We start from the raw sequence: 14,383 nt of genomic DNA on the forward strand, positions 1-14,383 counted from the left end.
TGCATGTTGGCAATAACATGTAGAACAACTGGTGAGTGGCCTGCATGTTGGCAATAACATGTAGAACAACTAGTGAGTGGCCTGCATGTTGGCAATAACATGTAGAACAACTAGTGAGTAGCCTGCATGTTGGCAATAACATGTAGAACAACTAGTGAGTGGCCTGCATGTTGACAATAACATGTAGAACAACTAGTGAGTGGCCTGCATGTTGGCAATAACATGTAGAACAACTAGTGAGTGGCCTACATGTTTACAATAACATGTAGAACAACTAGTGAGTGGCCTGCATGTTGGCAATAACCTGTAGAACAACTAGTGAGTGGCCTGCATGTTGGCAATAACATGTAGAACAACTAGTGAGTGGCCTGCATGTTGGCAATAACATGTAGAACAACTAGTGAGTGGCCTGCATGTTGGCAATAACATGTAGAACAACTAGTGAGTGGCCTGCATGCTGGCAATAACATGTAGAACAACTAGTGAGTGGCCTGCATTTTGGCAATAACATGTAGAACAACAAGTGAGAAGCCAATAACATGTAGAACAACTAGTGAGTGGCCTGCATGTTGGCAATAACATGTAGAACAACAAGTGAGTGGCCTGCATGTTGGCAATAACCTGTAGAACAACCAGTGAGTGGCCTGCATGTTGGCAATAACATGTAGAACAACTAGTGAGTGGCCTGCATGTTGGCAATAACATGTAAAACAACTAGTGAGTGGCCTGCATGTTGACAATTACATGTAGAACAACAAGTGAGTGGCCTGCATGTTGGCAATAACCTGTAGAACAACCAGTGAGTGGCCTGCATGTTGGCAATAACATGTAGAACAACTAGTGAGTGGCCTGCATGTTGGCAATAACATGTAGAACAACTAGTGAGTGGCCTGCATGTTGGCAATAACATGTAGAACAACTAGTGAGTGGCCTGCATGTTGGCAATAACATGTAGAACAACTAGTGAGTGGCCTGCATGTTGGCAATAACATGTAGAACAACTAATGTGTGGCCTGCATGTTGGCAATAACATGTAGAACAACTAGTGAGTGGCCTGCATGTTGGCAATAACATGTAGAACAACTAGTGAGTGGCCTGCATGTTGGCAATAACATGTAGAACAACTAGTGAGTGGCCTGCATGTTGGCAATAACATGTAGAACAACTAGTGAGTGGCCTGCATGTTGGCAATAACATGTAGAACAACTAGTGAGTGGCCTGCATGTTGGCAATAACATGTAGAACAACTAGTGAGTGGCCTGCATGTTGGCAATAACATGTAGAACAACTAGTGAGTGGCCTGCATGCTGGCAATAACATGTAGAACAACTAGTGAGTGGCCTGCATTTTGGCAATAACATGTAGAACAACAAGTGAGAAGCCAATAACATGTAGAACAACTAGTGAGTGGCCTGCATGTTGGCAATAACATGTAGAACAACAAGTGAGTGGCCTGCATGTTGGCAATAACCTGTAGAACAACCAGTGAGTGGCCTGCATGTTGGCAATAACATGTAGAACAACTAGTGAGTGGCCTGCATGTTGGCAATAACATGTAGAACAACTAGTGAGTGGCCTGCATGTTGGCAATAACATGTAGAACAACTAGTGAGTGGCCTGCATGTTGGCAATAACATGTAGAACAACTACTGGGTGGCCTGCATGTTGGCAATAACATGTAGAACAACTAGTGAGTGGCCTGCATGTTGGCAATAACATGTAGAACAACTAGTGAGTGGCCTGCATGTTGGCAATAACATGTAGAACAACAAGTGAGTGGCCTGCATGTTGGCAATAACATGTAGAACAACTAGTGAGTGGCCTGCATGTTGGCAATAACATGTAGAACAACTAGTGATTGGCCTGCATGTTGGCAATAACATGTAGAACAACTAGTGAGTGGCCTGCATGTTGGCAATAACATGTAGAACAACTAGTGAGTGGCCTGCATGTTGGCAATAACATGTAGAACAACTAGTGAGTGGCCTGCATGTTGGCAATAACATGTAGAACAACTAGTGAGTGGCCTGCATGTTGGCAATAACATGTAGAACAACTAGTGAGTGGCCTGCATGTTGGCAATAACATGTAGAACAACTAGTGAGTGGCCTGCATGTTGGCAATAACATGTAGAACAACTAGTGAGTGGCCTGCATGTTGGCAATAACATGTAGAACAACTAGTGAGTGGCCTGCATGTTGGCAATAACATGTAGAACAACTAGTGAGTGGCCTGCATGTTGGCAATAACATGTAGAACAACTAGTGAGTGGCCTGCATGTTGGCAATAACATGTAGAACAACTAGTGAGTGGCCTGCATGCTGGCAATAACATGTAGAACAACTAGTGAGTGGCCTGCATGTTGGCAATAACATGTAGAACAACTAGTGAGTGGCCTGCATGTTGGCAATAACATGTAGAACAACTAGTGAGTGGCCTGCATGTTGGCAATAACATGTAGAACAACAAGTGAGAAGCCAATAACATGTAGAACAACTAGTGAGTGGCCTGCATGTTGGCAATAACATGTAGAACAACAAGTGAGTGGCCTGCATGTTGGCAATAACCTGTAGAACAACTAGTGAGTGGCCTGCATGTTGGCAATAACATGTAGAACAACTAGTGAGTGGCCTGCATGTTGGCAATAACATGTAGAACAACTAGTGAGTGGCCTGCATGTTGGCAATAACATGTAGAACAACTAGTGAGTGGCCTGCATGTTGGCAATAACATGTAAAACAACTAGTGAGTGGCCTGCATGTTGGCAATAACATGTAGAACAATTAGTGAGAGGACAATAACATGTAGAACAACTAGTGAGTGGCCTGCATGTTGGCAATAACATGTAGAACAACTAGTGAGTGGCCTGCATGTTGGCAATAACATGTAGAACAACTAGTGAGTGGCCTGCATGTTGGCAATAACATGTAGAACAATTAGTGAGAGGACAATAACATGTAGAACAACTAGTGAGTGGCCTGCATGTTGGCAATAACATGTAGAACAACTAGTGAGTGGCCTGCATGTTGGCAATAACATGTAGAACAACTAGTGAGTGGCCTGCATGTTGGCAATAACATGTAGAACAATTAGTGAGAGGACAATAACATGTAGAACAACTAGTGAGTGGCCTGCATGTTAGCAATAACATGTAGAACAACTAGTGAGTGGCCTGCATGTTGGCAATAACATGTAGAACAACTAGCGAGTGGCCTGCATGTTGGCAATAACATGTAGAACAACTAGCGAGTGGCCTGCATGTTGGCAATAACATGTAGAACAACATTTAAAGTTCCATTTAATTTAACTTACCATTCCATTTAAATTGGCCAACCACATCATTTAAAGTGGGCCATAATTTAAAATGGCACACCATTTCAAATGGTCCACCATTTAACTTGGCCCATCACATCATTTAAACTAGCATACCATTTAAATTGGCCCACCATGTCATTAAAAGTGACCCACCACATCATTTAAAGTGGCCCATCACATCATTTAAATTTGCCCATCACTTCATTTAATGTAGTCCATCACACCATTTAATGCAGCCCACCACATCATTAAAAGTAGCCCATCACGTCATTTAAAGAGGCCCAGCACATCATTTAAAGTGACCCAGCACATCATTTCACGTGGGCCATAATTCAAAGTGGCACACCATTTAAAATGGTCCAAAATTTAATATGGCCCACCACATCATTTAAGTTGGCACACCATTTAATGTGGCCCACCACGTCATTAAAAGTGACCCACCACATAATTTAAAGTGACCCACTGCATCATTTAAATTCGCCATCACATCCTTTAAAGTTACCCAGCACACCCTTTCATGTGGCCCAGCACATCATTTAAAATGGCCCTCCACATCATTTAAAGTAGCCCAGCGCATTATTTATGTGGCCAACCACACCATTTAAAGTAGCCCAGCACAACATTTAAAGTGGTCCACCACATTATCACCACCATGTCATTAAACGTGGCCCAGCACATTTAATTTTTCCCAGCACATCAGTTTACGTGACCCACCACGTCATTTGATGTGGCCCACCACATCGTTAAAGTGGCCCAGCACATTTAATTTTTCCCAGCACATCATTTAACGTGACCCACCACGTCATTTGAGGTGGCCCAGCACATCATTTAATTTTTCCCAGCACATATTTTAAAGTGGCCTACCACTTCCTTTTATGTGGCTCAGCACATCATTTAATTTTTCCCAGCACATCATTTAACGTGGCCTACCACATCATTTAATGTGGCCCAGCACATCATTTAATTTTTCCCAGCACATCATTTAAAACAAAATAAAAATCGGCCCACCATGCTATTTAAGTGGCCCAGCACTCCATTTTGCCAGAAAAAAATATTCCATGAAAAGGCATGTTTTTTAAGTGACACATCTTACAATGCAGCAAATGTATCATTGATACAGTCAAATGTATCATGATGCAGTAAAATGTAATATGATACAGTCAAATGTATCATGACACAGCCAAATGTAATATGATACAGTCAAACGTATCATGATACAGTCAAATGTAATATGATACAGTCAAACGTATTATGATACAGTCAAATGTAATATGATACAGTCAAACGTATCATGATACAGTCAAATGTAATACGATACAGTTAAATATATCTGGATGCAGTCAAATGTATCATAATACAGTCAAATGTAAAATGATACAGTCAAATGTATCATGATACAGTCAAATGTAATATGATACAGTCAAATGTAATACAATACAGTCAAATGTATCATGATAAAGTCAAATGTAATATGATACAATCAAATAGATTCATGATACAGTAAAATATAATATGATACAGTCAAACGTATCATGATACAGTCAAATGTAATATGATATAATCAAATAGATTCATGATACAGTAAAATATAATATGATACAGTCAAATATAATATGATACAGTCAAACGTATCATGATACAGTCAAATGTAATATGATACAGTCAAATGTAATACAATACAGTCAAATGTATCATGATAAAGTCAAATGTAATATGATACAATCAAATAGATTCATGATACAGTAAAATATAATATGATACAGTCAAACGTATCATGATACAGTCAAATGTAATATGATACAATCAAATAGATTCATGATACAGTAAAATATAATATGATACAGTCAAATATAATATGATACAGTCAAACGTATCATGATACAGTCAAATGTAATATGATACAGTCAAATGTATCATGATACAGTCAAATGTAATATGATACAGTCAAATGTAATATGATACAGTCCTTTTTTTTCTTTTTTCTTTTTTTTTCTTCTTTGTCATGAAAAAGGGAGTTTTTTGTGGTTGGTGCGCTATTTGTAAGTGTATATTGTGTTTTTTATGTTGATTTAATAACAAAAAAAAAAAAGAAAAAAAACATATATATATTTTTTTTTATAAAAAATTCTTCTGCGGCCCGGTACCAATCGGGCCACGGCGACCACTGTTTTAAGGGATCCAATTACTTCACATGAAATATTTCACTTTGAAAATCTTTTTGGGAAAAATTATTGTATATTTTGTATTTTGCCTCCAAAAATAGGGTTTCGACAAAAAGCTCGTAAAAAGTAGAAAAAATAATGAAGTAGAATTACCAATGTAAGGGTTTTAGGAAAAAAATAATACATGACTTATTTTTAACCTTTTTTAACCAAAATAAAAATGTATATTGTATTGGTTTTGAAAATGAAAAACTATCAAAATGTCCCCCTGACTTACAATAATGTGAAGGAAAAAAAAATAGAACATTTTACGATAACATTTTCACGACTGAACTTCCAGTTTGTTCTTTTTACTGTAAAATTGTATCTTTTTTTTTTTTACATTGCACTAAAACATGTGAAAGTGAAATAGTTTGGTAACGTTATTCACCGTTTGAAGCGGCCCTCAGCACTTTCACACACAAAGAAATGTTTTCCATTCAGACTTTGTGCAGATGAATCATCCTGGTGGAGTGAGTCCAGGTCTGATGCTGCTCCCAGGTACTCAGGCCGCACATTACCTGCACCCTGATAAATAATCCAACAGGAAGTGGTGCAACACGGCGGCCGCTAAGTGGACCAGAAGAACCACAAACACCAGCTCAGCCTCTATTGACACCGCTGGTGTTTGTGCAGGGAGGACTACTCTCCAAATATACTATTTCATGTCGTACTTTGTAGTACTGCGGGACCTGGGAAGCCAGTAAATACACATTTACTTCACTTTAGTCAAGTAAATGTTATTTTATTGTTATCTTTTTATTCAGCAGTAAGCAAATGATAATAACTTTGTTTTCCTGTTGTTATATTTTCCAATACTTGTGAGTATTTACAAGTACACGCTCATTTCAGTTTGTCCTAAGTGTGTTGCCGTAGTCAGGAAGTAGTCTTTGCCAAATGTCTTTTGTTGAGGCCTACAAAGTCTTATTCATTTTTGTTGTGCTACTATTGGATTGTTTTGTGTCATGTTTGTGTGTCCTCTCAGTTGCATTGTTGATTGCTATTCTGAATGTTGCTGGAATTGTATTGTTGCGTATTATTTTGTTGGGTTACTTTTGGATTGTTTTATGTCATGTTTGTGTGTCCTCTCAATTGCTCTTTTGATTTCGATTTAGAATGTTGCTGGCATCGTATTGTTATTGTATTATTGTGTATTATTTTGTCGGACTATCGGATTGTTTTGTGTCATGTTTGTGTGTCCTCTCAATTGTTCCGTTGATTGCTATTCTGGATGTTGCTGGAATTGTATTATTATTATTATTATTATTATTATTGTGTATTATTTTGTTGGACTGCTTTTGGATTGTTTTGTGTCATGTTTGTGTGTCCTCTCAGTTGCATTGTTGATTGCTATTCTGAATGTTGCTGGAATTGTATTGTTGTGTATTCTTTTGTTGGGACTACTTTTTGATTCTTTTGCGTGATGTTTGTGTGTCCTCTCAATTGCTCTTTTGATGGCTATTCTGGATGTTGCTGTCATCGTATTGTTATTGTATTATTGTGTATTATTTTGTCGGACTATCGGATTGTTTTGTGTCATGTTTGTGTGTCCTCTCAATTGTTCCGTTGATTGCTATTCTGGATGTTGCTGGAATTGTATTATTATCGTATTATTGTGTATTATTTTGTTGTGCTACTATTGGATTGTTTTGTGTCATGTTTGTGTATCCTCTTAATTGCTTGGTTGATTACTATTCTGAATGTTGCTGGAATTGTATTATTATTATTATTATTATAGTGTATTATTTTGTTGGACTGCTTTTGGATTGTTTTGTGTCATGTTTGTGTGTCCTCTCAATTGCTCTGTTGATAGCTAGTCTGAATGTTGCTGGAATTGTATTATTATTATTATTATGATTGTGTATTATTTTGTTGGACTGCTTTTGGATTGTTTTGTGTCATGTTTGTGTGTCCTCTCAATTGTTCCGTTGATTGCTATTCTGAATGTTGCTGGAATTGTATTATTATTATTATTATTGGGTATTATTTTGTTGGACTGCTTTTGGATTGTTTTGTGTCATGTTTGTGTGTCCTCTCAATTGCTCTGTTGATTGCTATTTGGAATGTTGCTGGAAATGTATTTTTATTATTATTGTGTATTATTTTGTTGTGCTACTATTGGATTGTTTTGTATCATGTTTGTGTATCCTCTTAATTGTTCCGTTGATTGCTATTCTGAATGTTGCTGGAATTGTATTATTATTATTATTATTATTATTATTATTGTGTATTATTTTGTTGGACTTCTTTTGGATTGTTTTGTGTCATGTTTGTGTGTCCTCTCAATTGCTCTGTTGATTGCTATTCTGAATGTTGCTGGAATTGTATTATTATTATTATTATTGTGTATTATTTTGTTGTGCTACTATTGGATTGTTTTGTGTCATGTTTGTGTGTCCTCTCAGTTGTTCCGTTGATTGCTATTCTGAATGTTGCTGGAATTGTATTATTATTATTATTGTGTATTACTTTGTTGGACTGCTTTTGGATTGTTTTGTGTCATGTTTGTGTTTCCTCTTAATTGCTCTGTTGATTGCTAGTCTGAATGTTGCTGGAATTGTATCGACATTGCACTATTGTGTATTATTTTATTGGACTGATTAAACCAAATAATTAGAATAGTTTGTGCTTGCAAAAACTGCTGGGACCCCCAGAAGTCCAAGACCTCACCGTTTGGTCTCCTTGAGCTCCTTAAGTCCCAAGTCGAGAGAGGAAGTCAAATCTTCCACTCCATTATTCCTTCACAATCAACTTCACCTCCAATACTTTAATTGCTTCTTCTAATTCATTTGGACGGCGCTAAACTTTTAATTAGCGCCGCGGGGCCGAATGTAAATCTTTTATTGAACGCGCGGCCCGACCCGAGCCCGGATCACGGACAAAAAGGCAATCGGCGGAATATGACAGCACGCCAGGATGACTGTGCAAGACCAGCGAGGTCTTCAAGAGTCCACAGGAAAAGGTTTCAGAGGGACGGAGACGACCACTTGGCTCCCAGTCTAAGCTGGGCTCAGTTTGAGACCAGGAAAAAAACCTCAAGCAACATAAGCACATGATGTTACGGCAAACAAAAACAGGGGGGCGGGGCATCTGGGTTGAAGTTGCAATGGTCGTTTATTTATATAGCCCTAAATCACAAGTGTCTCAAAGGGCTGCACAAGCCACAACGAAGTCCTCGGTTCAGATCCCACATCCATGTTTGCTTTGATCACAGATAGTCTTGCCAACTGATCATGGCCTGGCACGGCACAGATAAGTCAGGCTTGCCCTTGACAGTTTGTTTGTGTTTTAGTTCTTCCTGTGTGTGTGTGTGTAGTATTTTCTGTCTTTAGTTCCTGTCAGCGCTCTTATTTTGTCGGTTTCCTGTCTTTCGCCCCGAGTACTGTGTCCCCTCAGCTGCGGCTGATCGGCACCTGGCCACACCTGGTGTCAATCAGCCCGCTCCTATTTAGACCTGTCTTCCCATCCAGTCAGTGCTGGATTATCGTCGATGTCACTTCCGTATTGTCACTCCTGTCGTGTCGTGTCATTGCAGCGTAGCGGTAAGTTATATTTCGGTATCTGTTTGTAGCGTACTGTCTTTTGTTCGCTGCTTCCGTTTTGTTTTCATTCTACAAGTAACAACTTCTGTTTTCCTGCTCGCTACCCACTAGCTTCCACGCTAGGCCCTTTTGTTTTTGCTAGCTTCCATGCTAAGCTCCTTTTGTTTTCTAGCTCCCATGCTAGCTCTTTTAGTTTTGTTACCCGCCTCGTGCACACTTTTTGTTGTCCCCCTTTTGTTCTTCTTCTAGTATGTTTACCTGCAAAATGCTTGCCTCCTCCTCTACGTCTCGGGGTTTGTCACAAACCAACTCTGACAAGATAGGCCCCAGAAGGAAATAGAACCTCCCCCCAAAAAATCTCAGACATTTTCTGCTTGTCGTAGAAGGAGGACAATGTTCCGTCCAAATGAGCTGCTTCGTCACAAAAAGCTACAAGTTGCGTAATTTGATGGCCACCGTAAATTCACTACTTTTTCCTACGGTTTGAACCCTGAAGCTCATAAAACGGCGCGGCTAATTTTTGGAATTTTTTTCACTGGCGGCCACAAAGCAAATACTTTTTTTTTTTTAAATGTATAAACTGATAAGGTGTGTTATTGTTTGTGATATAGCGTCATCTTTCGTGCTGCAGTGTGATTCCATTCAGAGCTTTAAAACGGAGGTACAAGAGCCTTTCCCTCTTCTAATAATCCGAAGAGTTTCTACTCGTACGGATTCTTCATTCATCACTCCAAGCAACATTTGTAAGTTTTACAATGTAACTAAAACAATTATTTCTTACTAAACCGTCCCACGTGTGATGTCTGTAGGAGTGTTTTCTGTGACGATTGCGTGGCATCGTGATGCGGGTTCGTTCTCTCTAGATGCAGTCGGGCTCCGACACAGCGTGGAGGTAAGAAACAACGATTTATTTTAAAATATAAATCAGACTAAGAAAAAAGAGCTAGCATGTGAGCTAGAGGAATAACAAAACGACTTAGCGTGGAAGCTAGCTGGTACAGAACTGGAATACGGGATCGGGAGTCAAGGTCGTCACTGTTGTGCGAACACAAACTAGGAAGCAAGGCTGAATGAACGGAAAAGGCAGGCTTAAATAAGGACAGCAATCAGAAAACTGGTGCGCGTCAAAAGCAAGGGGCAGGTGAAACTAATGCGTAACTATGGTGACAGAATAAACAAGGAAGTACAACCAGGAACTAAGTCAAACATTAACAGAACATAATACAAAAAAGACTCAAAACCTATTTCTGTGACGATTGCGTGGCATCGTGATGCGGGTTCGTTCTCTCTAGATGCAGTCGGGCTCCGACACATCGTGGAGGTAAGAAACAATAATGACTTATTTTAAAATATAAATCAGACTAAGAAAAAGAAACTCTTGCACAAGGCACAAACGGCAAACCAAAAGGGCTAGCATGTGAGCTAGAGGAATAACAAAACGACTTAGCGTGGAAGCTAGCTGGTACAGAACTGGAATACAGGATCGGGAATCAAGGTCGTCACTGTTGTGCGAACACAAACTAGGGAGCAAGGCTGAATGAACGGAAAAGGCAGGCTTAAATAAGGACAGCAATCAGAAAACTGGTGCGCGTCAAAAGCAAGGGGCAGGTGAAACTAATGCGTAACTATGGTGACAGAATAAACAAGGAAGTACAACCAGGAACTAAGTCAAACATTAACAGAACATAATACAAAAAAGACTCAAAACCTATTTCTGTGACGATTGCGTGGCATCGTGATGCGGGTTCGTTCTCTCTAGATGCAGTCGGGCTCCGACACATCGTGGAGGTAAGAAACAATGATTTATTTTAAAATATAAATCAGACTAAGAAAAAGAAACTCTTGCACAAGGCACAAACGGCAAACCAAAAGGGCTAGCATGTGAGCTAGAGGAATAACAAAACGACTTAGCGTGGAAGCTAGCTGGTACAGAACTGGAATACGGGATCGGGAGTCAAGGTCGTCACTGTTGTGCGAACACAAACTAGGGAGCAAGGCTGAATGAATGGAAAAGGCAGGCTTAAATAAGGACAGCAATCAGAAAACAGGTGCGCGTCAAAAGCAAGGGGCAGGTCAAACTAATAAACAAGGAAGTACAACCAGGAACTAAGTCAAACATTAACAGAACATAATACAAAAAAGACTCAAAACCTAAACATAAAAAAGACTCAAAACCTAAACATAATATGATCTGGGCAGCGGATCATAACAGCTTTCATGCATATTTGTACGTGCTATCGTAACGTAATCCAGGGAGCGTCGTCAGCATTAGCTAATATGCTAACTAGAGATGTCCGATAATATCAGCCTGCCGATATTCCATCCATTTTCTACCGTTTATTTCCTTCGGGGTCGCTGGAGTCTATGTCAGCTACAATCGGGCGGAAGGCGTTAGCCCCTTCACCTGTGGGATGTTCCAAATAAGTCTTTGACGAGCATTCCTCAACTTTCTCACTCTTTTTTGCCACTCATGCCAGCTTTTTTGAAAAAATTCCAAATGAGCAAATATTTGCAAAGATGAACAAAGTTTTCCAGTGTGAACATTAAGTATGTTGTGTTTGCAGTCTATTCAATTGAATATAAGTTGAAAAGGATTTCTTCTATTCTCTGTTTATTTAGCATTTAGACAAGGTGAGGACTTCACAGGGTTTGTATAAATATTCGCACTCTCATGCTAGATTGTTCTTGGAAACATGAACGGTTTGATGAAATTCCGACGATCTTCCCAGCGTGTTTGCTGAATGGGCGTGTTGTGCAAGACGGAGGCCGCCGGAGGACAAGGTCACGGGAAGAATTGCTCGCCGGCATTATGGCGGCGTTCAATCACTGGCAAAAGGTGCGCCAATAAGAGCAAGCCGGGCCCAACGCTGAGTCAGCGCCCGCCGCTTCCTCGCCTGTCCCGGCGAGGAAGCGTAATAACTCCAGTGGAGTGAAAAGATTTTGCTGCAGTGGCCGCGCATGCAGCGCTTCATTACACGCATTACGGCCGTGAAAGGAGGCGGCCATGTGAGCAAAGGAACCACGCTGAGATGCCAACAACACCCGGCCTCTCTTTTGTCGTAAACAGTCCCAGGGCACTCACAGCACCTTCTACTCCGTGTTTACGCTGGAAAATGACAGAATGCGGAAAAGCTGATGCTGAAATGTTAGTTTAGTCTCCATGTATGTTGTCATGTGAGGGTGCTGGCATCCAAGTGACACACATGTGACATCACTGCTTGCTCAACAATTACAGCAGAATGTCATCGCCTGTTCTGAGGCTACAAGCAGACCTCTGCCTATTAGTGGATTTCTTTGAACTCTACATCTTTTTTTTGATTTTTTGTTCCTTTTTTTAATGTGTTTATTTATTTTGATTATTTATTTTTATTATTTCCTTTATTTTTTTATGATATGTATATTTTTATATATTTTACTGCATCAAAATTAAATTAAAAAAAGAAATCAAGTGAAAAAATATTTTTTGTTGTTGCTTTTTTTCATTTTTATTTATTTTACTTATTTTATTCTGTGATGAGGTAGCGACTTGTCCAGGGTGTACCCCGCTTTCCGCCCGATTGTAGCTGAGATAGGCACCAGCGCCCCCCGCGACCCTATAAGGGAATAAGCGGTAGGAAATGGATGGATGGATGGATTTATTTTAATCATATTTATATTCATTCATTGGGGCGGTATGGCTCGGTTGGTAGAGTGGCCGTGCCAGCAACTTGAGGGTTGCAGGTTCGATTCCCGCTTCCGCCATCCTAGTCACTGCCGTTGTGTCCTTGGGCAAGACACTTTACCCACCTGCTCCCAGTGCCACCCACACTGGTTTAAATGTAACTTAGATATTGGGTGTCACTATGTAAAGCGCTTTGAGTCACTAGAGAAAAGCGCTATATAAATATAATTCGCTTCACTTCACAATTTTATTTTTATTTATTTTCATTTATTTATTTTATTAATTTCATTTATTGTGTTTCAGTTTTTATTAACAATATGTTTGTATTTTTTTATATTTTACTACATCAAAATTAATTCTAAAAAAATCAAATCAAATGAAAAAAATACAATATTTTATTTTGCTTATTTTTTTAGTCATAATTAATCAATTTATTGTATTTGTTTTATTTATTACATCTATTTTGTTTATTTTATTTTTAGTGTATTTGTATTTTCCATTTTTTTTAACCTATGTGTATACCGGTATTTTGATATGTTTTACTACATCAAAATTAAAAAAAAATAAAAAAATCAAAATAAATAAATCATTTTTTTTCTTTCTTTATGTGTATAGTTAGCATACAAAAAGAGTTTAGCGTGGAAGCTAGCATATAAAGAAGCGAGCATACAAAAGGAATCAAAATACCGTCGTTAACTGTTGCGTGGAGCAAACCAGGAAGCCAAACTGACTGACCGGAAAAGGCAGGACTACGTAACGCTCGGGAAACAGGTGAGCGTCCCGGACACCAATCAGAGAAAGGTGAAAACAATAGGCACCCGTGGTAACTGAAAACAAACCCAGGGGCACAAAAAACAGGAACTGAGGGAGTCCAAAAAACAAACAGAACGTGATCCAGGCAGTGGATCATAACGTTCCTGGATGTTGTTGATAAATGGCTTTTGCTTTGCATAGTAGAGCTTTAATTTGCACTTACAGATGTAGCGACCAACTGTATTTAGTGACAGTGGTTTTCTGAAGTGTTCCTGAGCCCATGTGGTGATATCCTTTAGAGATTGATGTCAGTTTTTGATACAGTGCCGTCTGAGGGATGGAAGGTCACGGTCATTAAATGTTGGTTTCCGGCCATGCCGCTTACGTGGAGTGATTTCTCCAGATTCTCTGAACCTTTTGATGATATTATGGAGCGTAGATGTTGAAATCCCTAAATTTCTTGCAATTGCACTTTGAGAAAGGTTGTTCTTAAACTGTTTGACTATTTGCTCACACAGTTGTGGACAAAGGGGTGTACCTCGCCCCATCCTTTCTTGTGAAAGACTGAGCATTTTTTGGGAAGCTGTTTTTATAGCCAATCATGGCACCCACCTGTTCCCAATTAGCCTGCACACCTGTTGGATGTTCCAAATAAGTGTTTGATGAGCATTCCTCAACTTTATCAGTATTTATTGCCACCTTTCCCAACTTCTTTGTCTCGTGTTGCTGGCATCAAATTCTAAAGTTAATGATTATTTGCAACAACAACAAAAAGTTTATGAGTTTGAACATGAAATATGTTGTCTTTGTAGCATATTCAACTGAATATGGCTTGAAAAGGATTTGCAAATCATTGTATTCTGTTTATATTTACATCTAACACAATTTCCCAACTCATATGGAAACAGGGT

General features: G+C 39.3%; 1 protein-coding gene across 1 annotated transcript in view; it reads right to left on the reverse strand.

Moving 5' to 3' along the window:
- Nucleotides 1–14,383, reverse strand: part of LOC133546873 (solute carrier organic anion transporter family member 3A1-like) — a 77,297-nt gene that overhangs the window by 23,002 nt on the left and 39,912 nt on the right. The window lies entirely within an intron of this gene.

The sequence above is a fragment of the Nerophis ophidion genome, linkage group LG02, assembly GCF_033978795.1.
Source record: "Nerophis ophidion isolate RoL-2023_Sa linkage group LG02, RoL_Noph_v1.0, whole genome shotgun sequence".
Lineage (NCBI taxonomy): Eukaryota > Metazoa > Chordata > Actinopteri > Syngnathiformes > Syngnathidae > Nerophis > Nerophis ophidion.